This window comes from Stenella coeruleoalba (assembly GCF_951394435.1).
Source record: "Stenella coeruleoalba genome assembly, chromosome: 5".
In the NCBI taxonomy this organism is placed as follows: Eukaryota; Metazoa; Chordata; class Mammalia; order Artiodactyla; family Delphinidae; genus Stenella; species Stenella coeruleoalba.
The window spans coordinates 41,670,633-41,694,681 of NC_137150.1; the positions used below are offsets into that span (position 1 = coordinate 41,670,633).

Consider the following 24,049-nt stretch of genomic DNA (forward strand, 5'->3'; position numbering starts at 1 on the left):
CAATTCTAAAAGACTTCTGCTTATTTTTCTTTAAATTAGCCTGACTACATATTTTTATTATAAGTGATGTCAAATGCATTTTAGAACTACAAATAACATAAATTATAAAGATATTTGGCAATTTTGGCTCATCTCTGATTCATGTTTAAGGAAAATTAATGCCTTTCGCCATAGTGAACTTAATCGCTGTGATGGTAACATTAAGAAAAATTGGGCTTCCCTGGTGGCGCAGTGGTTGAGAGTCCGCCTGCCGATGCAGGGGACACGGGTTCGTGCCCCGGTCCAGGAAGATCTCACATGTCGCGGAGCGGCTCGGCCTGTGAGCCATGGCCGCTGGGCCTGCGCATCCGGAGCCTGTGCTCTGCAACGGGAGAGGCCACAACAGTGAGAGGCCCACGTACCACAAAAAAAAAAAAAAAAAGAAAGAAAAATCAAGAAGCAATAACTATTACATAAGCGTGGGAAGGTGGTATGTATTATGCTTATAAATAGGAAGGAAAAATGAGGATCATTCCAAGAATTGACTTCTGATGTATAAACTATAAATACATATATTTATATGGAGAGAGTTGCTGAAGTTGGTTTGGTGTGGATGGATATTATGTAGCTGGAAGAACCATGTGTTGAAAAAAGTATTTTACCTTTAGTTATTTAATCGTTTTTATTTTTTTTATATCTAAGAGAAGGAGAAAAGGACATAGAAAATCCAAAGAATTTCTCAGAGGAAAAGGAATATTATAAACCTGGTGAGAAAGCTGCACAGTGGTCCAATTACGAGAAAGGCAGATATAAGATATGTGTAGTAAGGTCAGACAGCACAGTCTGAAAGGTGTACTTCTATCCCAATGAGAGAAAAACAGTATTAGATTTGAGATTGGGGAATGGTTGCCTTGGCTAGTTACAGTGACATAAATCAACAAGAATATTACTTTGTGAAGCGAGGAGGATAGTCTTTGTCAAATTACTCTTGGTTTTGTTATAGGCTAACCAAAAGGTCTAGGGCCAGAGTGAAATGGGAAAACAAGAAACAATAGGAGAGAAAAGAAAAATCAAAATGCTTGATGACAAGCCAGAGCTTTATTTATTAAAGTTTTACTTTGGCAAATTTGAAGAAGTTAAGTAGTCCAGCATTTTCTTGAGCTGAAAACAGACCATTGGTCTTACTTCTAAAGCAAACAACACTTTCTAAATGAAAACAAATAAGTGAAAGAATCAACAAAGAAGCAGTCATCTCACCACGAAATGAGTCAATATTTGCTCTTTATGGTAACCAGAAATATCTGGTTTTGTTTTTTAAACCTGATGCTATAACACTGTAGAAATTCTTACTAAAGTTTAAAAAAGGTACATAGTCCAACCTTTAGTAAAAAATTGGCAAGAGGTTTGTAGGAGAGGTTTGCTCTTACAAATGAACTCCAGTTTTAGAATAAAAAGTGTACTCATTTAAAGTGTTTTTGTTTGTCAAAGTTGATAGAAATGTCTAGACATTGGGAGGTGGGAAAGTAACATGCCTGTGGAAGGTGCTGGGGTGGGAAAGAAAGCTCCGAGGGTTTTGGCTGAGCTTGGCCTGTAGTGAGAGCTCTCATCCTTGACAGTTGCTCTCAAAGGGCACAAAACATTTAGGTCTCATTATATTTGAAATTTCCTATATTCATTATTAACATTTAATCATGAAATTTCACATGCAAATCCACATTTCTGATTTCTCTTGAAAAATCTGGTAGCATTCCACAATAGTAGCTCTCACTGAATAAGACTGAATAGTGGCTGCTCATTTGGGACAGAGCCAGTTCCCCATTGTCCATTCCCCTCTCACCCTTTTATTTTCTCCAGACGTGGAGGCTGAATGTCAGTTGTAATCCATCCATCCATGTGATGGTTATTTGTCTGATGGTAGAATTAACAGAATATTAGAATATGTCTGATAACCTCATTTGTATCAAAAAGCATGATGCAGACCAAGATGCCACACGATTCAAGAACAATGAGAGAAAGCATACTTCCTTGTGGAAGTGAGAGTATCCTAGGGGTTCATATGCATTTAAATAGATCTCTACAGAAATCACCTGCATGTTTTGCTCATTTACTCACTTATAGACTTTGTGTTTAAGATACCCAGTTTAGCTTTTGTACCTGTGATCTTATCTTCAGGCACGGATCATCCCTGAGGCTGAAATAATATGTTTATTATTCCAAGAGACATTCCCCTTTTCTTTCTTTTCAATGAAACTCTGAGATTTTTTATGGTGGCAAGGTATGTATAGCTGGGTCTATGCCTAAATTTTTAATCACATTCCTGTATTTCTCAGCTTCTCTTGTTTCTAACCATGTAACCCCGTTCTAACCAATGAGATGTAGGCAGAGGATGCTGATGAGCCGGGGAATATTTTATTTCTCTATAAAAGACGACAGGCACAGTTGGTTTGGCCCTTTGACCATTCCCCCTTTCTTCCTGCTTTGAAATGAACAAGTTCTCTGGAGATGCAAAACCTACCTTGTTCCCATGGGGAGATAGCCACGGGAGCAAAAGCCAATCTGTGAAGAATACTGAGCAGAAATAAAGCAAGAGTCTTGGCCCTTGGGTGCGACTGAGTAGCTAAACCAATTGCCAGTACCTGTTTAGTTTTGGTTATACGAGAAAACTAAATTCTTCACTGTTTAATTCATGGTTGTTCAGCTTTTCTGTTACTTGCAGACAAAGGCATTCCTAGTCGATACATTCCTTTTCCCGCTCCTCCACTCATATATGCACAATGCTTCCCACCATTCCTGTACATCCCACATTTGCCAAATTATGCCAACACCCCAATTCAGTTCCTACTGGACAATAATTGCAAGGCATGGCACTTGGAGTGAGGGTTCTACGAAGATAAGACAAATTATTTGTCTTTAAATAGCTTGTTATCTAGAAGGGAAAATTAGATACATGCACACACAGTTGCAACACAAAGTAGAATAGGACAGTGTTATGGAACTGCAGGTTGTTGTGGCGTGTTCGGGGTGGGAGGTGACATAAGTGCACTTTTTTGGTTCACAGCCTCCTTGAGAGCTTCCTGGGTGTAATCTGAAACTGGCTCCCATACACAGGGGGCATCAAGAGACTCAAGAAAGAGGTAAATCACTCTACATTGGTAGGTGGCAATAAGGGAGGCAATAAGGGAGGGAACAAACCTACAATGCTTGTTTTGGGCGGCCATAAGATGAGTAGATTTTCGTACCCGCTCACCAGAATCTTAAAATGGAGGGCAGCTTTTATTATTAGAGACCTTTCAGTGTTCACTAAAGATAGGCCTTGCTGGCTTTCACTGAAGACTTGCTGGGTGAATTTAGTAAGGGCTTCTATGTGTGCTATAAGAATTTAGTAAGGGCTTCTATGTGTGCTATAATGTCCTCCAGGCCAACAGAGGGAACAAATGGTAGCCAAATGATTGTCCAGTGGAAAACAGAACATGCCCCCCTGGCCTTCAAGAGAGGGAGGTTGGCAGCTCTAGGAAACTGACCTGGCTGTGCACACCATACATGCTGGCTGGGGAGGCAGCAACCTCAGGCACGAGGAGACGGACTGGGGGTGAGATATACCAGACCAGGACCCCCACCTTCTCCCCTCTTTCAATGGTGTGTGTTCCATTTCAAGTATAATGTGTTTCAACAGGTCCAGCTTGCAGCAGGACAATGGGATCCCTGAGGAGACTGCATAGTTTCCTTTCACCCAGGGGTGCAAAGTCTCTGATCTGGATGAGATGTCCTATTGCGAATTCCAGGAGACAATTCCCAGGTGTGATGGAGCCTGGTGTTCTCAACAGCATAGCAGGTTGATCCATGGTGAGAGTTGGGGCAATGGCTTTTTCCTGCCATTTCCATACCTCTACAGTATTGGGTGCCTTGGCAGAGGTCCCTAGTCTGGCATGTGGGACAACAGGCCATACTGGTTGATCATTCAAATGTATTAAAGCCTAAGACAGTACTTTAGTTCACCCTGCCAAGGTGATTTCACTTGATAGTAATTTAATCTGCTGTCTTAATATTCCATGTTTCCTTCTACCAGCCCTGTTGCTTGCAGATTGTAGGGGAGATGGAACCTCTATTTAATGTCATGTTCTTTTGCCCAGTCTTGCACATCATGACCTTTGTAATGTGATCACTGATACTCAAAAAGAGTATCCATACATGGTACTCAGCTTCTCTAATCCCCTAACAGTGGTAGCCTGGTCTGTGTGGCTTAGGTTAAACCAGACCCAGTGTCCACACAAACCAAGACATGTTTAAACCCTCACTTGCAGGGAAGGGGCCAATATAATCAATTTGCCAGTCCCTCCCCAGTTGGGAACTACAGTGGATGGGTCCAATCATCCGTAATGTTGCCTTGTGCATTGCTTAGAACACACAGGACATGTTGTACTGCCATTAACCAAGTCACTGTATTTCAAGGGCAATTTGACATCCTTGGCAATATGCCATCCTACCCAAGCATTGTGGTGGCTGCTCCTTTCATACACCCAAATCTGCTGTATCTACTAAAGGGTCAGTTGCTAGGGCTTGTATCTGAGCTGGAGCATCAGCTTCCTGATTGCCAGGGGGTGTCAGTGCCTTACTAGCTGGGATGTGGAAAAGAATGAGGATTGCCTCAGGCTCTTGGAGGCAAACCCAAATGTCCTGACCAACAAGGACCCACTCATGAATCATATGCCCTTGTTTCCGTGACCAACAAGGACCCACTCATGAATCATATGCCCTTGTTTCCCATTGTCCAGAGCTGGGACCAAAATCCGAGGGGCACTCTCCCCTCTGTTGTCTCTGTCACAGTGCCTGACCCATACCTTCTGGAGTCACAGACGCCTCTAACCCAAATGCTAGTTCTGCTTGGTAGATGTGCAGAGCTTTCATCTGCTTCTCTAGCATTTTTGCCTTCTCAAAGGAGGCTTGCTGCTCTGATCCCCAGTCCCAAATGTGCCCTTTCTTTACCAGGTGGAGGCAATGTGCTGGGTAGGGAATAAAAGTCCTCCAAAACCCTAAAATCCCTACAAAGGCTGGCATCTCTTTCACATTCTTAGGGGTTGGATAGGCTTTGCATCTTAAACACAGCTTTTGGGACAGCACATGTCTTACCTGACCGAACGACTCCCCCAAAAGCTTTGCGGTGGTGCCTGGGCCTTGACTTTTCTGTAAGTTCACTGCACATCTTCTCCCTTGCAGATGTTCTAGCAAAGCCTGCAGAGTGACCTGCAGCAGAGGCAATCATCAATGTAATGGGCCATTTTACTAATGTGGGGAAGGGGAACAGGGACAGGTCTTGGCTACCATCCCATGACATATTGTGGGGCTGTGCAGGTAGACTTGGGGAAGCACTTGAAAGGTCCATTATTGCCCCTCCTATATGAAGGCAAATTGATCTTAGTTATCAGAAACCTGTACTTGTCAAAATCTTTTCCATGAATCTTCTTGAAGATAAAGCACTTTTTCAGTAACAGTTTGTCAAAGCATCAGAGTAAAACAATAACTGCCTGCAAATGACAAAAGACAAAAAGTAGCCATGGTTAAAGATCAGATTAGAGTTCATTATAATGCAGTTGTCAAGAGAATTTGGTTATTTTTGTGACATACATTTTAAAATTATGACTGATAACATTATACCAAGACATATCAGGTTTTTAGGAATTTCATACAAGTATACCCTAAAGAAAGTGTACCACTTCTTAAATTTGACAATGCTTCCCATGAAATTTAACATATACGAAAAGTTATATGGTTGTAAAACACTTAGTTTCTTTAATAGAGAAGGCTCAGGTTTCTTAAGTAATCAAGGACCTGATAAAAGACAAAACACAAAATCTTTGTTTTCTAGACAGATTACATTAAAGGCAAAGAAAAGCCTTTATTTATAATTTCTTACTAGAGCAAGCCAATAATCTAAGAAAACTTTGTCCTTTTAACAGAGAGAAAACCAAATTCTAATTTTGCAGTGTACTTTTGATATTAAAACTCTCCGTTTTTTCTTTTTAACTTAAATCTATTTCAACTTTAGCTTGACTACACATAACATTTCTTGCTCAATATTTTTTTCTGCGAAACTGCAGCTTTCTATATCCATTCAGCTTTTGTCCTTTTTTTTTTCCAATCTTGGAACAATCATTTTACTTTAGGACAAAATTGCTTTCTTTTTTTCTTTACCAAAACAAATAATGTCCTTTATCTAAAAAAAAACCACGTTCTATTTTTTTTTACCTACTTTTCTTATACATTTTCTTTCACCCTTATTATTTCTAATAGATTTGTAAAATACCTTATCTCTTTTACAAATAAATTTTGGTAATACCCTCTGCAGGTAGAAAAACATCACACATTCACAATACACATCTGTAGACATATTACATAAACATACAGACAGACACAAATGGAAACTCCATGGCTTTCATTCCAAAACCTAAGCCATGAATCAGGTACCCACTCACATGGCTAAAGCTTTTTACTGATATTTGTGATCTTATGGAGGCTGTGGACTAGATTTTTGGGCAAAGGAACTTCTACAGCAGTCTGTATTTTAAAAAAGCCTCTTTCCCTGCCTTTTAAATTTAAAAAAAATTTTTTTACCGTCTCTGTGGGCAATGTTTTGGTTATCTCCAGGGTGTTTATATTTCAAAGACACGATAAGATTTACAACTTCAGAAGACAGAGAAAGAATGTAAGTTTTCTCCTAGGGGTTTTGAGGTAATTACTATTTAAAATTTTCCTTTGTAATAGGAGGCACAGGGTGTTTCACCTGCTTCCTCATCAATCACCATAACATTATCCTCTTTATTCTCATCACATTCCTAGGGATTCCACCCCTTAGTGTCTCAGTCAGGCTTTGTCACAAGCACTTGGAGCTTAATCCACAGCAACTTGCACCCTTCTAGCTCTGCAAAATGGTACACTAAGGTCTCCAATTTATTATCCTGCTCTCCCACCTTGTCTGGCAGCCCTGAAGCTAGCAGAGTAGTGGACAACTGCATGCCTTCCTCTAACCTCAGCTTTTCTTCTCTCTAACTCAAGCTCCAGCCTCCAGTTGGGCACTGATATCCAGCTGAACTGCCCACAGTAGAGTACAGCCCATTGCAAGAGCCCTTCATTTCCCTTTGCTGCAGTGTGCTATGTGCAGTTTCTCAAGCAAAAAATGACAGCTGGCATTTTTGGGACATCCCCATACTCATGGAGCAGTCCACAAGCATCTAACATATGGGCCACCCTTCCCCACATGAAGATTTTTTTTTTTAACATCTTTATTGGAGTATAATTGCTTTACAATGTTGTGTTAGTTTCTGCTTTATAACGAATGAATCAGCTATATGTATACATATATCCCCATATCCCCTCCCTCTTGCGTCTCCCTCCCACCCTCCCTATCCCACCCCTCTAGGTGGTCACAAAGCACCGAGCTGATCAGCCTGTGCTATGTGGCTGCTTCCCACTAGCTATCTGCTTTACATTTGGTAGTGTGTATATGTCCACCCACCTGAAGATTGATGGCTAACTCAGGATTTCCCCTGTGGATGCCTTTTTCCCAAGGCTAGGGAATTTAAGAGGCTTGTATGGGCCACCCCTCCCCACACAGAGGTCCATGGCCACCTCAGGATTTCCCCCATGGTTGCCTTTTTCCCAAAGCTCATTTCTTTGGTCTCCTGCCTGGCTTGCCAATTATAGGTTTGCAATCTCCTCAGGAGCTTCCTGGGTGTAATCTGAAACTGACCCCCCTACACAGAGGGCTGGGAGAGACCCAAGAAAGAGGTAAACCACTCCAGATTGGAGGGTGGCAGGTTTAATAAGCAAGGGAACTTACTTACAAGGCTTGTCTTTGCTCAGCCGTGTAGATTTCTGCACCCACCTGCCAGAATCTGAAAAGTTTATATAGAGGCCTAAACTGGGTTCAGTCACATACACTGTCCAGATGGTCTCAGGATTACCTTGCTTTCTCTGTGTCCTTGGAGCAGCTCCCACTGTGGGAATGGTAGGTAGAGTATACATTCCAAGGACAGGGGAGGGGGTAAGAAGGTTTCAGCTCAACCGTCATGTCTTTTCGATGACCTTCCCCAACACTACTGCACCTAGTTCCTGGCTGGAGTTGTCAGGAGAGATTTCCTAAAGAAGTTGAGATTTGAGATGAGTCTTGAATGTTGGATAAAATTTTAGAGCCTGGCAGGAGGAAAGTCATGGAGGCAGGAACATGTGGATCATCCTGGGGAGCGTGGGTTCTGCAGCTCCCTGTTCCCACACTCCAGGCTCACTGGCCTCTGTTGTTCTTCCAGTGAGCAAGCCTGTCCCAGCTCTGCATCCTCACACGTGCTGTTCCTCCTGCTCGTGGGTCTCCCTTTTCCTCCAGTCTGCTGGCCATCCTGAGAATAATGTTTCCTTAGAGAGAACGTCTCTGAGTACCCAAACAAGTAAGTCCCAACTGCTTTCTCTCTCTTGTACTGTATTCTTTGCCTTTACAAAGTTTATATGCTCACTTGTTTAGCAATTGTTAATATGTATTGAAGACCTGTTGCATTCCAGGCACTGGATTCCTTTAGTAGCTACATTAGTGAATAAAAAAACAAGTCCCATGCTTGTACCTTCAGATAGAGGGACAGACAATAAACAAGCAAGCACACAAAATTGTTACCTATTGTGTTAAATGCTAGGAAGGAAATAAGTTTAATCTGCTTGGGAGAAACCTGGGTACTGTTTATTAACTCTGTTAATAATAGGACCTATTCAAATGACTTTGTAATGATGAAATGCCCAAGGTCCCGAGGCCCCTCCACAAGACCACCAGAGTCGAGAGTCAAAGCCAAACGGCAAGGGTCATTTATTGCAGGTTCGAACCTGGACCTCCGCGCACTCGTTGCCGGTGACGCTAAGAGGTCCTGGCGGAGTTTAGTACAGCTCTTTTATAGACCGGTACAAATATAGTCGCCGATTGGTTGACTTTTAAACAAAGACACTAGTCGCCGATTGGTTGACTTTTAAACAGAGACACTAGTCGCCGATTGGTTGACTTTTAAACAGAGACACTAGTCGCCGTCTGATTGGTTGGACGGTTGCAGGGGGGGGGGTCAGCAGGCGTAATTACAGAAGCGAGAGCGGCTGGTTAAGTTTCGGTTTCCTGAGGTTTTGTTTCTTAATTAGAAATACTTAAGGCGGGGCCATGGTCGCAAAAAGAAATAGTGCAAACAGGAGGACTGATACAACCCTAGCAGTGCTGCGGCCTCCACCAGCCCAACGGCAGGGCGTCGGGAGGCTGTGCGCCCAACTTCAGGCGGCGCTCCCAAATGTGGCAAGCCCAGCGCCGCGCCCTGGAATGGTCCTTTTTTTCGGCCCTCCCCCTCCGGAAAGAACAGAAAAGAAATTCCAGGAAAAGCACAAATTGAATGCAGGGCGTCAACTCAGTCCTATTCTCACCAAACTAGAACATAGCCCCCTCAATGATAATAAAGATAATATACATAAAGAGCTAAATAGAATGACTGACACATAACACTAAAGTTTGTAATTAGAAATTTGTGTGTGTTTCTAAGTAAACATTTTCTTGAAATACATGTACAGGAGAGAGCACAAAAGTGTGTGCTTCAAGAATTTTTATAAGTGAAACACACATAGGTAACCAGGCCCAGATCAAAAAACAGAGTATGACTGATTCAAAGCCCCATCATGTTTCCGTCTAGTCACTTTTCAACCTGAAGGGTAATTACTATTTTGACCTCCAACGGTATAGAATGATTTTACCAGCTTTTTGAACTTTACGTAAATAAATTTAAGAGGTATGTATCCCTTAGTGCTTGCTTCTTTTTCCCTCTTAATAAATGACGTATTTAAGAGTGTGGGAATTTTAAAAAATTATATAAATTTCAGGTGTACAGCATTATAATTTGACATCTATATACACTATAAAGTGATCACCACCACCACTCTGGCCATCCTGGGAAAAATAATGTTTTCTTAGAGAGAAAGAGACATATAGTTGACCCCCTTTGACTGTTTTGCCCACCTTCCAAACCCCTTCCCCTCTGATAACCACTAATCTGTTCTCAATATTTATTTATTTATTTATTTTAAAATCTGTTTGTCGTGTTTGTTTTTTTAGATTCCACATATGAGTGAAATTACATATTTGTCTTTTGCTGTCTGACGTATTTTATTTACTATAGTACTTTCAAGTTTCATTCATTTTGTCCCAAATGGCAGGATTTCACTCTTTTTTTCACTGTTTTTTATATATATGTGTGTGTGTGTATGTATATATATATATATATGGTTGGCCCAAAAGTTCGTTCGAGTTTCCGTAAGATGTTATGGCAAAACCTGAACGAACTTTTTGGCCAACCTTATTTTTATATATATATATATATATATATGTACACACATATATGTGTATATTTATATACATAGAAATATACACATATACCACTTCTTCTTTATCCATTCATCCATTGATGGACCCCCTAGGTTATTTCCATATCTATTGTAAATAACACTGCAATGAACACAGGGGTGTATATATCTTTTCAAGTTAGTGTTTTTGTGTTCTTTGGATAAATACCCAGAAGTGGAATAGCTGGGTCATATGGTAGTTCTTTTCTTAAATTTTTGAAGATCCTCCATACTGTTTTCCATAATGACTGCACCAATTTACAGTCCCACCAACAGTGCACAAGGGTTCCCTTCCCTCCCCATTCTCTCCAACACTTGTTATTTCTTGTCTTTTCCATAATAGCCACTCTAACAGGTGTGAAGTGATATCTCATTGTGCTTTTGATTTGCATTTCCCTGATGATTAGTGATGTTGAACATCTTTTCATGTGTCTGTTGGTCATCTGTATGTCTTCTTTGGAAAAATGTCTATTCATATCCTTTGCCTATTTTTTAATCAGGTTGATTTTTTGTTGTTGAGTTGTGTGATTTCTTTATATATTTTGGATATTAATCCCTTATCAGATATATGATTTGCAAATATCTTCTTCCATTCAGTAGTTTGCCTTTTCATTTGGTTGATTGTTTCCTTCACTATGCAGAAGCTTTTTAGTTTGATGTAGTCCCATTTGTTTATTTTTGGTATTTGTTTCCCTTGCCTGAGGAGACATATTCAAAAAAATATTGCTAAAATTGATGTCAAAGAACATACTGCCTATGTTTTCTTGTAGCAGTTGTACAATTTCAGGTCTTACATTTAAGTCTTTAATCCATTTTGAGTTTATTTTTGTACATGGTGTGAGAAAGTAATCCAGTTTGATTCTCTTGTATGTAACTGTCCAGTTTTCCCAACACCATTTATTGAAGAGGCTTTCTTCCATTGTATGTTCTTGCCTCCTTTATTAGATTAATTGCCCATATAAGTGTGGGTTCCTTTCTGGGCTCTCTATTCTGTTTCCATTGATCTGTGTGTCTGTTTTTGTGTCAGTGCTGTAATGTTTTTGATTACTATAGCTTTGTAGTATAGTTTGAAATCAGGGAGTGTGATACTTCCACCTCTGTTCTTCTTTCTCAATACTTTTTTGGCTATTCAAGGTTTTTGTGGTTCCATACAAATTTTAGAATTATTTGTTCTAGTTCTGTGAAATATGCCATTGGAATTTTGATAGGTATTACAGTGAATTGGTAGACTGCTTTGGATAGAATGGACATTTTAGCAATTAATTATTCTAATCCATGAACACAGAATATTGTTCCATTTATTTGTATCATCTTCAGTTTCTTTCATCAGTGTCTTATAGTTTTCAGTGTTTAGGTCTTTCACCTCCTTGGTTAAATTTATTCCTAGGTATTTCATTATTTTTTGACACAGTTATAAATGGAATTGCTTTCTTAATTTCTCTTTCTGATAGTTGTTTTATTTTGTTTTGTTTTAATATTTATTTATTTATTTGGTTGTGCTGGGTCTTAGTTGCAGCAGGCGGGCTCCTTAGTTGCAGCTCACAGGCTCCTTAGTTGTGGCTCATGGGCTCCTTAGTTGTGACATGCATGTGGGATCTAGTTCCCTGACCAGGGATTGAACCCGGGGCTCCCTGCATTGGGAGCACGGAGTCTTAACCACTGCACCACCAGGAAATGTGGAATCTTTCGTTGCAGCATGCTGGCTTCTTGTGGCACGCAGGCTTCTCTCTAGTTGTGTCGTGTGGGCTCCATAGCACATGGGCTCTGTAGTTTGTGGCATGCAGGCTCTCTAGCTGAGGTGCACGGACTCAGTAGTTGTGGTGTGTGGACTTGGTTACCCCATGGCATGTGGTATCTTAGTTCCCCAACCGGGGATCGAACCCATGTCCGCTGCACTGGAAGTTGGATTCTTTACCACTGGACCACCAGGGAAGTACCTCTGATAGTTTGTTTTTAGTGTATAGAAAAGCCACATATTTCTGTATGTTGGTTGTGTATCCTGACACTTTACTGAATTCATTTATTAGTTCTAATACTTTTTTAAGTGAAGTTTTTAGGGTTTTCTATATATAATATCATGTCTATATATAATAATAAATAGTGACAGTTTTACTTCTTCCTTCCCAATTTGGATGCCCTTTCTTTCTTCTTCTTCTTCTTCTTTTTGCCTAATTTCTGCTGCTAGGACTTCCAATATTATGTGGGATAAAAGTGGTGAGAGTGGGCATCCTTGTCTTGTTCCTGATCTTAAAGGGAAAGCTTTCAGCTTTTTACTGTATGGTGTTAGCTGTGGGTTTATCATATATAGCCTTTATTATGTTGAGGTATGTTACCTCTATACCAACTTTGTTGAGGGTTTTTATCATAAGTGGATGTTGAATTTTGTCAAGAGATTTTTTTGCATCTATTGAGATGATCAAATGGTTTTTATTACTCAGTTTGTTAATGTGGTATATCACACTGATTGATTTGCAGATACTGAACCATTCTTGCATCCCTAGAATAAATCCCACTTGATCATGGTGTATTATCTTTTTAATGTATTGTTGAATTCAGTTTGCTATTATCTTGTTGAGATTTTTTGCACCTATGATCATCAGAGTTATTGGCCTGCAATTTTCTTTTTGTGTGTGATGTCTTGTCTGGTTTTGGTATCTGGGTGATGCTGGCCTCATAGAATGAGTTTGGAAGTGTTTCTTCCTCTGCAATTTTTGGAATAGTTTGAGAATGGTAGGTGTTAACTCTTCCCTAAATGTTTGATAGAATTCACCTGTGAAGCCATCTGGTCCTGGACTTTTTTGGGAGTTCTCATTGTGGTTTTGATTTGCATTTCCCCGATAATTAGTGATGTTGAGCATCTTTTCATGTGTCTATTGGCCATCTGTATGTCTTCTTTGGAAAAATGTCTATTCAAATCCTCTGTTCACCTTTTAATTGGGTTGTTTATGTTTTTGACACTGAGTTGTACGAATTCTTTATACATATTTGGATATCAACCCCTTATTGAATATATCATTTGCATATATATCTCTCATTCAGTAGGTTGCCTTGTCACTTTGTTAATGGTTTCCTTTGCTGTGCAAAAACTTTTTAGTTTGGTGTAGTCCCATTTGCTTATTTTTGCTATTGTTGCCCTTGCCTGAGGAGATATATCCAAAAAATATTGTTAAAACTGATATCAAAGAGCTAACTGCCTATGTTTCTTTCTAGAATTTTTATGGTTTCAATTTTAATTTAAGTCTTTAATCCAGTTTATTTTTGTACATAGTTTAAGAGTGTGTTGTACATTTTCATGTTACTAATTAGCATCCTCTTATTTCAGCTGGAAGAACTCCTTTCAGTATGTCTTACTACCATTTCAGTAAGGTAGGTCTACTGGTGATGAACTCCCTCAGCTTTCGTTTGTCTGGGAAAGTCTTTATCCTCCTTCATTTCTGATGGATAACTTTGACAAATACAGTATTCTCGGTTGGCAGTATTTTTCTTTCAGCATTTTGAATATATCATCCTACTGTCTCCTGGCCTTTAAGGTTTATGCTGAGAGATCCACTGATAGCCTTATGGGGAGTTCCCTAACAAGTTGTTTTCTCTTGTTGCTTTTAGGATTCTCTCTTTATCCTTAACTTTTACCATACTAATTATAGTGTGTCTCTGGGCTTATCTTATTCAGAACTCTCTGGGCTTCCTAGATCTGGATGTCTGTTTCCTTCTCCAGATTAGAGAAGTTTTCAGCCAGTATTTCTTCAAGTAATTTTTCTGGCCCTTTTTTATTCTCTTCTCCTGGGATCCTTATAATGTAAATGTTATTCCACTTGATTTTGTCTCAAAATCCCTTGAGGTATCTTCACTTTTTAAAATTCTTTTTTTCATTTTCCTGCACTGTGTGGGTGAGTTCAATTGTTTTGTCTTCCAGCTTGCTGATTTATTTTTCTACCTCATCCAGTCTGCTGTCGAACCCCTGTAGCATATTTTTCAGTTTGATACTTTCTTATATTTTCTATCTCTTTGTTGAAGTTCTCACTGTGTTCATCCATTCTTCTTCTGAGTTTGGTCAACATCTTTATGACCATTACTTTGAACTCTTTATCAAGGAGATTGCTTATCTCCACTTTGTTTAGTTCTTTTTCTGAGGTTTTATCTTGTTCTTTCAGCTGGAACATATTCCTCTGTCTCCTCATTTTGCCTTAATTTCTTGTGCTTATTTCTATGTATTAGGTAAATCAGCTATCTCTCCTAGTCTTGAAGGAGTGACCTTATTTAGGAGATGTCCCGTGGGGCTCAGAAGTGCAATCCCACCTGTCCACCAGAGCCAGGAGCTCAAGGGGTGTTCCCTGTGTGGCCTATGTGCACCTTCCTGTTGTGGTGGGACCACGGCTGCTGCGGTGTGCTGATGGGCTGGGCTGTTGCCCCACTCCCCCAACTGTGAGGCCCAGCTGAGGTGTAGGGATGGGCAGGGCTCTCAATGGCCATGCCCACTGGTGCTAAAAGGTTAGAGGGAGAATTCCAAAACGGCGCCCTCCGGTGCTGGCATTAGTAAGGTAGCCTGAGATCACAAAAATGGCTCCCATCAATGTCTCAGTCCCTGGAGAGTGTCCCAACTGGTTCCTGCCTCTCCAGCAAATAAGCATTAAGATTAGTGAGTCCCCTTCACTTATGGTCCATGTGCTTTTCAGTCTGGTGTTTTTGTGCTGGATTTTGGGTCAAGTTAGCCTGCACATGAGCTCTATGAGAGTGGATTTTCTGTTACCTGCAGTTCTGTAGTTTTCCTGGGCATATTTTCCATTGGTTTTCAAAGTCAAATATTTTGGGGGTTCATTTCTCTTGTGCAGGATCTAGGGGCTGGGGTGCCTGATGTGGAGCTCAGATCTCTCATTCCTCAGGGAAAAGATCCATACCTTTGTGATTCCTCTTAATAGTGGATCACTGTGGCTGGGATGTGCAGTTTTTCTTGGTGAGACAGTATCTCTGCCTCTCCTCCGTGTCTTGATGTGGTCCTTTTACCGTTTGTTGTGGAACTCTGTTCATCCAGTTTTCAGGTTCCTTTCCAAGGGAATTATTCTATATGTAGTCATAGATATGTTGTGTTTGTGGGAGGAGGTGAGTCAGGATCTTCCTGTGCTGCCATCTTGAGCACATCCCCATGTGGGATTTTTTTTAAATGTTTATATTCTGTTGAAAATAGTGATATTCAAAAAAGTGGTTTTGGATATATTCTAAAAATTTAGATGTCACCAATTAATTAAAATCAGAAGTGTTGGTTTTATTGTTAAAAGAAATATTCATTCTTATAAGACTTAACTGAGACTTAATTTCTACCTGAATGATTGCTTGCTAAACAAAATATCAAATATGAATTGTAGTGTAGCAAGTAAATACATGGGCATAAATAATTATTTACACAGCAAAGGAAACAATCAACAAAGTGAAGAGATAACCTACAGAATGGGAAAAAATATTTGCAAACCGTATATCCAAGAGGATGGTTAATATACAAAATATATAAAAAACTCATTCAACTCAATAGAAAAACAAACAAATAATCCAACTTTAAAAATGGGCAAAAAACCCGAATAGACATTTTTTTCAAAGAAGATATAAGAATGACCAACAGGTACATGAAAAGATGCTCAACTTTATTAGTCATTAAGGAAATGCAAATCAAAACCACAGTGAGATACTACCTCACACCTGTTAGAAGGGCCATCATCAAAAAGAGAAGAGATAACAAATGCTTGTGAGGATCTGGAGAAACGGGAACCCTTGTGCACTACTGTTGGTGAGATTGTAAACTGGTACAGCCACGATGGAAAACAGTATGGAACATCCTCAAAAAATTAAAAATAGAACTACCATACGATCCAACAATTCTACTTCTGGGAATATATCAAAAGAAAACAAAAACACTAACTGGAAAAGGTATCTTCACCCCTATTTTCATAGCAGCATTATTTACAATATTCAAGACAGGGAAACAACCTAAGTGTTCATCAGTGGATGAATAGATAAAGAAGTTATGGTATACAAGTAATAGAATATTATTCAGCCATTCCTGCTCTTTGCAGCAACTTGGATGGACCTTGAGGCATTATCCTAAATGAAACAAGTCAGATGGAGATAGACAAATACCATATTATTTTAGTCATATGTGGAATCTTAAAACAAAACAAAACAAACTCATAGAAAAAGAGATCATATTTGTGGTTACCGGAGGTGGGGTGGGGGGAGGTAGAATTGGAAGAAGGTGGTCAAAAGGTACAAACTTCTAGTAATAAGTAAGTACTAGGGATGTAATGTATAATATGATGACTGTAGTTAACAGTGCTGTCTGATATATATGAAAATTATTAATGAAGTAAATCCTAAAAGTTCTCATCACCAGAAAAACATTTTTTTCTTTTTTTGTTTTTTAAAAAATTGTGTCTATATGCGATGGTGGATACTACATAAATTTATTGTGCTCATCATTTCACAGTATATGTAAATCAAACCATTATGCTGTACACCTTAAACTTATACATGTATCAATTACATCTCAATAAAACTGGAAAAAAAGGGCTTCCCTGGTGGCGCAGTGGTTGAGAGTCCGCCTGCCGATGCAGGAGACACGGGTTTCGTGCCCTGGTCCGGGAGGATCCCACATGCCACGGAGTGGCTGGGCCCGTGAGCCATGGCCGCTGAGCCTGCGCGTCCGGAGCCTATGCTCCACAATGGGAGAGGCCACAGCAGTGAGAAGCCCATGTACCGTAAAAAAAAAAACAAAACAAAAAAAACTGGAAAAAAAGAAAAAATAATTAACCAGTAGCAATAATCCAGACTACCTTTTCATGAATTTTGGATGCACAAAGAATGGGAAAATATTGTCATAAGATTTTGCAGCATACAAAAGCATTTGATCCTAATTCATCATTGTTAATACTCCTGTTTTCTTCAGTAGTGATGGACCTAAGTTATCACCTGCCAATTTATTTTATTTTTGTTTATTTTATTTTTATTTTTTTTCTGGCCATGCCACCACGGCTTGCGGGATCTTAGTTCCCCTACCAGGGATCGAACCCGGGCCCTCGGCAGTGAGAGTGCAGAGTCCTAACCACTGGACAGCCAGGAAATTCCCTCATTAGGTTTATTACATGAGCCATAATGCAGGCATATGTGCAGGATAGGTCTTGAATGCCAGCATCTTCCATAGGCTGCTTTAGTAAGAAACAGGACTTCACCGTTGATTTCACTTACTAGGCATATCCTTTTCCTCTGAGATGTATCATGCTACTCTTCTGGTGTTTTTTTCTTAGGAGGTATGAATGAGCTGTAAGGTAGACAAGTAATGCACTTAACTACTAGAACAGGCAATAAGCAAAGCAAGGCAGAAGAGAAAGCCATTCTGACACTGTGAACTCTGAGGGGCTGCGATGGCTCAGGATACACTGGAAGCAGCACCTTTCCCACGCAGGCCATGTTCTCTAGCACTTCTTCAGAGTACCTTTACCTTTAGTTGAAACTGCCGGTTCTGCATCAGCATTGGTTGCCTCAGTCTTAGCTGGGCCACTCTGTTGCCTGTGGTTGTAGCTTGTTCATTTTCTTTGCTGTATAGCATTCCATCGTTTGAAACTGCCACAATTTATTTATCTATTTTAATATTGATAAATTCTTTCTTTCTTTTCTTTTTTTTTTTTTTTGCGCGAGCCTCTCACCGTTGTGGCCTCTCCTGTTGCGGAGCACAGGCTCCGGATGCGCAGGCTCAGTGGCCATGGCTCACGGGCCTAGCTGCTCCGTGGCATGTGGGATCCTCCCGGACTGGGGCACAAACCCGCGTCCCCTGCATTGGCAGGCGGACTCTCAACCACTGTACCACCAGAGAAGCCCGATAAATTCTTTCTTAACATCTGTCATTCCTCTAGGCCGCATGTCCATACAGAGTTCAACAGATTTTTGTTGGATAAATGGCTACTAAGTAGGTGATGTGAAATAATACTGGAAAGCTATTTGGGGCCATAATGTAGAGAAACCTAAAAGTCTAGTAAGAAGTGTGCACTAGTTTCTTGGACAAACAAGCTTCAGGGAGGAGAGGTTAAAACGATGGACTATGGAGCAGACTATTTGAATTTGACAGCCAGTTCTACTTACTAGCATTTACTGTCTATATAAATTGGGGCAACTTACCTAATATCTCTGTGCCTCAGTTTCCTTATCTAAAACAAATGGGTATCATAGGGTAATTGTAAAGATTAAATGGGTTAATATTTATAAATTGCTTAGACCAGTACCCAGCACTTAGTAAGTTTTACAGCAGCAATTGCTAAGTAAAATGGGTGTCCACTGTAGGTTTTTGAACAGGGAAGTGGCATTTTTGGTGCAGGGTGAAAGGCTAATAAAGGGAGGGCCAGCAGTCCAGTTACAGCTACTGTTTTTGTCAGGAGGCTGACTCTCATTGACCCAAGGAATTTTGCCTGAATAAGAAACACTAGTGAGCAACTCACATGAAGAGAAAAAACTTGAAAATTAGAATGAGAAATTTACATTTCAAAGATTCCATCCTTTGCCTCCACAGACAAATTGTGAATGGGTGGTTTGGAATTATAACCTGTAATTAGAAAATTTTCATCTTTTATAACCATCAGTTAGTGAGCAAACTATAGTTGTTACAGCAGTGGAATTTCAGACCAGCGGGAGAGGGATTTCTTTCCATTTCACTGAAATGGCACAAAGTGAGAATTGCCCTCTTGCCTAAGCATCTGGCTGGTCTGGTGAGATTTGCAGAAATTTCCACTGGAAGTTTCCTGCAGTGAAGTTGTCTGTGTTGTGCTGGGTTATCTCATGGAGCCAAACTATGGAACAGTGAATATAACGGAGTCTGGGAAGAAACATGCTGCATTCCAACAGCATAATTTGAAAATAATTTAAGAAAAGGACCACTTATGGAGTGAGGAAAAACAACAAAGGATACTGCAGAATCTTAGACTAGAAACCCTGGGAAGACCTGACCACCCTAGGCTGAAGGGGAAGTGGGAGGAAGTGTTTACCAGAACCTGGAGAGGGCTGAGGACAGAAGCTGTGGGCTTTGGTTGAGGAGGCATCCAACCAATGGCTCCCTGGTAAGGAGGGAGCTGCGAGAATGAACACGGCATAAATACCAGACTTTCCTCTTACCCCACCTCCCAGTCTCCTGCCAGCACACCCACTGGCTGAACCTGTCTGGAAGCTGGAAGGTGTGGGGGTCCATTGATGCAGTTCATAAGGGTGAGCCTTCCTAAGGCTCAGAGCACGTGGAGAAGGCAGAGGCAGAAGGGGCAAATAACGAATGTCCAACAGAAACAGAGAACAATGGCATGGGCCAGGTAGCCCATGTGGCTATTTCCAGAGTCAACCTAATTTCATAAAACAGCCGTAATTAATATTAGTAGTAATAACTGGTATAGTAAAAATGTGGCTTTTATCTGTTGGGCATACCCTGTGGGCCATGCAGTGTACTCAGAAAGTTGCATACTTTATTTTATTTAATCCTCACAATATTCCCATAGCTAGTATCACTGCTATCTTGCAGAATAGAAAAACTGAGGTTTAGAGAAGTTGGGTGATTTGCCCCAAATCCCATAGCTCATAAGAAACAGGAAAATTAGTTTAGTCTCATGTTTTCTAATGCCAAAGTCCATGCCCTTTTTACCACTTCATTGGTAATCAGTAAAGTAATATACTGATTACTTTTATCTGTGCATTCACTTAAAGTATTTTATACTCAATTAAGTGAACTTATTTGTATAAAAATAGAAGCAATGCAGAAATTATAGATTCAAAAGTTCAGTTTCATCTCTGTCCATCAAAACATGTCCCTCCTCAGGAGTTTTCACTGTTAGTGGTAGGTTATGTCTCCTTCTTCCAGAATCTTTTTTTCCTATGTATTTACAAATTTGTATATAGGTGAGCACCTACATAGCTATTCTATTTTACATAAATAGGGTCATTTTGTTTATAATTTGTTCAACTTCTTACTCTGGCCTTTTTTTTTTTCCCCTCTTTGGACCCCTCCCTACCATAGTGACTTATGTTATTATCCTGTGACTTAAATACATACAGTTATATAATTAGGTATAAAATTCCTAATTTTGTGCTTCTAGGTGGTATACAACTATAAAACCCAAATAAAGAACCAACAAAATTTCAAAGTAAAAAATTAAATTATCAATGTTAATGTAATGCAGTTTAATGTAATTGAAATTAAATTGTCAGTTGTTCAGTTTAGTAATAGGAAGATGTTTTATCTTTTACTTGTTGACTTTATCCTTTTGATTTTGAGCATGATGGGCCATTATTTATGGCATCATCATTATCATTTTATTATTTTTCCTTTTAAACAATAAACAATACACTCTCTTTTGATCCTGTGAGCAATTAATGTAATAGTGCATACCCAAATATACTGAAAAATTTTAAAAGGACCATTTAACAAAAACATTTTCCATGCATCTCTATAATTATGTGTTCTGGTAGTGAACTTTTGCAAGCTAATTAGATCAGAGGGAGATACATACAAAGAATCCACTTTCTTCCTAAATGGTATTAACAATTATACTGCTATATCTGGATTAATGTCTATAGTATGACACAACTCTCCAACAAATATTTCTCTCCTCAAACTATTGTTAAACCTTTAGGTAGGACAAAATGAGGTAATTTTTGGCCTCCAGTTGACTTAGGTGCCTTATTTCCATTCTAGTTCTGCCTCAATTCTTTCCTCATTAGACTGTTCCATTAGAGTATACTACTGAACACTGTCATTTTCATGATGTATAGCAAAATCCCAATTTATTAAGTTACTTAAGAAACTAAAGTTTTAGTCCATGAAAATGTCTTTCAATTTTGAGTATCACTGCAAATCTCAGGATTTATCTTTATAACTGGTTAAAATAAATGACCTAAGTACAACAGCAGATATAGAATGTTGTCATTTGGATATCAGGACATGCCAGCTCAAATGCATTCAGTTACGCCTATTAGAACATAGAAGTTAAATGCTACCTCTTCAAATGATCAGTTGATAATAACCTGATTATAAACCACTGTGCAAAAATGAGAACACTGGAATTAGTATCTGTTTGTGGGTATTGAGTGGTCATCCTGATTGACCCAGAATATATCTATGTTATTTTTTTCCAAGAGTTTCAATCAATCATGTGAGAATAAAGAATTATAATAATCTCAAGGTATTTGTGGATACGGCTTCCCCTGCCCCCGCCCTGGTGTAAGTGAGCGTTTCCCAGTTTGAGAATCACTGTGCACTATGTTCTACTTTCCTGCATGGGGTACAGAGGCCATCAGGATTGGTGGCAGTTACCACTCTGCTAGTTTGTACTGTGGCTTTGAGGCCCTTTTTTCCTCTTTCAAGATATACTCACTTACTCTAAAAGATAAGAGGGAAAGTCATAATGGTTATATTGGTATGTAATGACGTCAGAAATGTATTATCCTGCTGTGTAACTCATCCAGGTGGCATGACTGCCAGAAATGTGTTTTGTTTCTAGATCTTTCCTTAGTATTCAATATGGGAATATCTCATTGAAAAGAAAGTGTCCCCTTAAAATGCTACTTGTTTTCAAAGTTACTGATAGTTAAGAAAAAGACACCAAAGGTTAATTTTCCTTTTTTTCCCCTCCCTCCCTCCTTTCCCTCTTTTCCTTTCTCCTCTCCTCCTCCTTCTTCTCCTCCTCTTACAACTTCTTTTTTTCTGAAAAATATACTTTAGGCTACCTCCTTTGACTTGAAAGTATAAAACAGACATATTCCCAAGTTGATAAAGCTTGTTGGGGACAGAACTGTTACTAGACTAGGATCTCCAAGCCTCCCAGGACTGTGCTCTACATACTAGATATCTGCTGAGGAGCATAAATCAATAATATATTAAGAAACATGCAGCCTTACACAATTCCAATGAATAAATATAGTAGGAATGAGGGAACTATAAAACCACCATTAGGCAAATACCACAGTAATAATTGTTGCAGGCAAGATCCACTGATGGATAAAATCAGTGGGTGAAAGATAGGGTAGAAATAGCATATTAGCAAAATCTCAAAAAAATCTCCCCCCCACGGAAAATGATAACTTGTAATAGTAATTTGCAATGAAGAAACCCAACAGACGCCATAATGACCAAGTGTTCAAGGTCAATGTCCCTGGTACTGAGACATATCAGTATCTCATACCTCTTGATATCATGCACTGAGAAGTACACAAGATCACTTTTGCAGTAATCTTGCCAGAAAAGAGACGAACTTCTCTTTAATCATGAGAAAACATCACATAAACCCAAATTGAGCAACATTCTACAAAATACCTGTCTACTACTCCTTAAAAGTATCAAGGCCGGAGAACAGTATGGAGGTTCCTTAAAAAACTACAAATAGAACTACCATATGACCCAGCAATCCCACTACTGGGCATATACCCTGAGAAAACCAAAATTCAAAAAGAGTCATGTACCAAAATGTTCATTGCAGCTCTATTTACAATAGCCCGGAGATGGAAACAACCTAAGTGCCCGTCATCGGATGAATGGATAAAGAAGATGTGGCACATATATACAATGGAATATTACTCAGCCATAAAAAGAAACGAAATTGAGCTATTTGTAATGAGGTGGATAGACCTAGAGTCTGTCATACAGAGTGAAGTAAGTCAGAAAGAAAAAGACAAATACCGTATGCTAACACATATATATGGAATTTAAGAAAAAAATGTCATGAAGAACCTAGGGGTAAAGCAGGAATAAAGACGCAGACCTCTTAGAGAACGGACTTGAGGTTATGGGGAGGGGGAAGGGTGAGCTGTGACAGGGCGAGAGAGAGTCATGGGCATATACATAGTAACAAACGCAGTAAGGTAGATAGCTAGTGGGAAGCAGCCGCATGGCACAGGGATATTGGCTCGGTGCTTTGTGACAGCCTGGAGGGGTGGGATGGGGAGGGTGGGAGGGAGGGAGACGCAACAGGGAAGACATATGGGAACATATGTTTATGTATGACTGATTCACTTTGTTATAAAGCAGAAACTAACACACTATTGTAAAGCAATTATACCCCAATAAAGATGTTAAAAAAAAAAAAAAAAGTATCAAGGCCATGAAAGACAAGGAAAGACTGAGGAATTGTCATAGACTGGAGGAGACTAAGGAGACAACCAAATGCAATGTGGGGTCCTAAATTGATCCTGGAACACTAAAAGGACATTAAGAGAAATACTAGAGAAATTCAAATAAGATCTGTAGTTCAGTCAACAGTATTGACTGAATATTGGCATATTAATTTCCTGGTTTTGTTACATGTTAACATTAGAAGAAGCTAAGTAAAGGGTATATGGAAACCCTTTGTACTGTTTTTGAAACTTTCAAATTATTTCAAAATAGAAAGTTTAAAAAAGTAAAGAAAAGGTAGAATTGGTTCAAGATGGTCGGGATAGAAGGACATGTGCTCACTCCCTCTTGCAAGAGCACCAGAATCACAATAAACTACTGAATAGTCATGACAGGAAGACACTGGAACACACCAAAAAAGATATCCCACATCCAATGACAAAGGAGAAGCTGCAGTGAGACGGTAGGAGAGGCGCAATCACAATAAAATCAAATCCCATAACCTCTGGGTGGGTGACTCACAAACTGGTGAACAGTTACACCACA

General features: G+C 39.6%; 1 protein-coding gene across 2 annotated transcripts in view; it reads left to right on the forward strand.

Annotated features, from left to right (window-relative positions):
- Nucleotides 1–8,371, forward strand: part of NMD3 (NMD3 ribosome export adaptor) — a 111,596-nt gene extending 103,225 nt beyond the window's left edge. For both annotated transcript variants that reach the window (XM_079921540.1, XM_079921541.1), the window contains exons 19-21: nucleotides 3,038–3,113; nucleotides 3,653–3,822; nucleotides 8,280–8,371. The gene's annotated coding sequence lies outside the window, so the exon portion shown is untranslated. The remainder of the gene's footprint in view (nucleotides 1–3,037; nucleotides 3,114–3,652; nucleotides 3,823–8,279) is intronic.
- The last annotated feature ends 15,678 nt before the right edge of the window (nucleotides 8,372–24,049 follow it).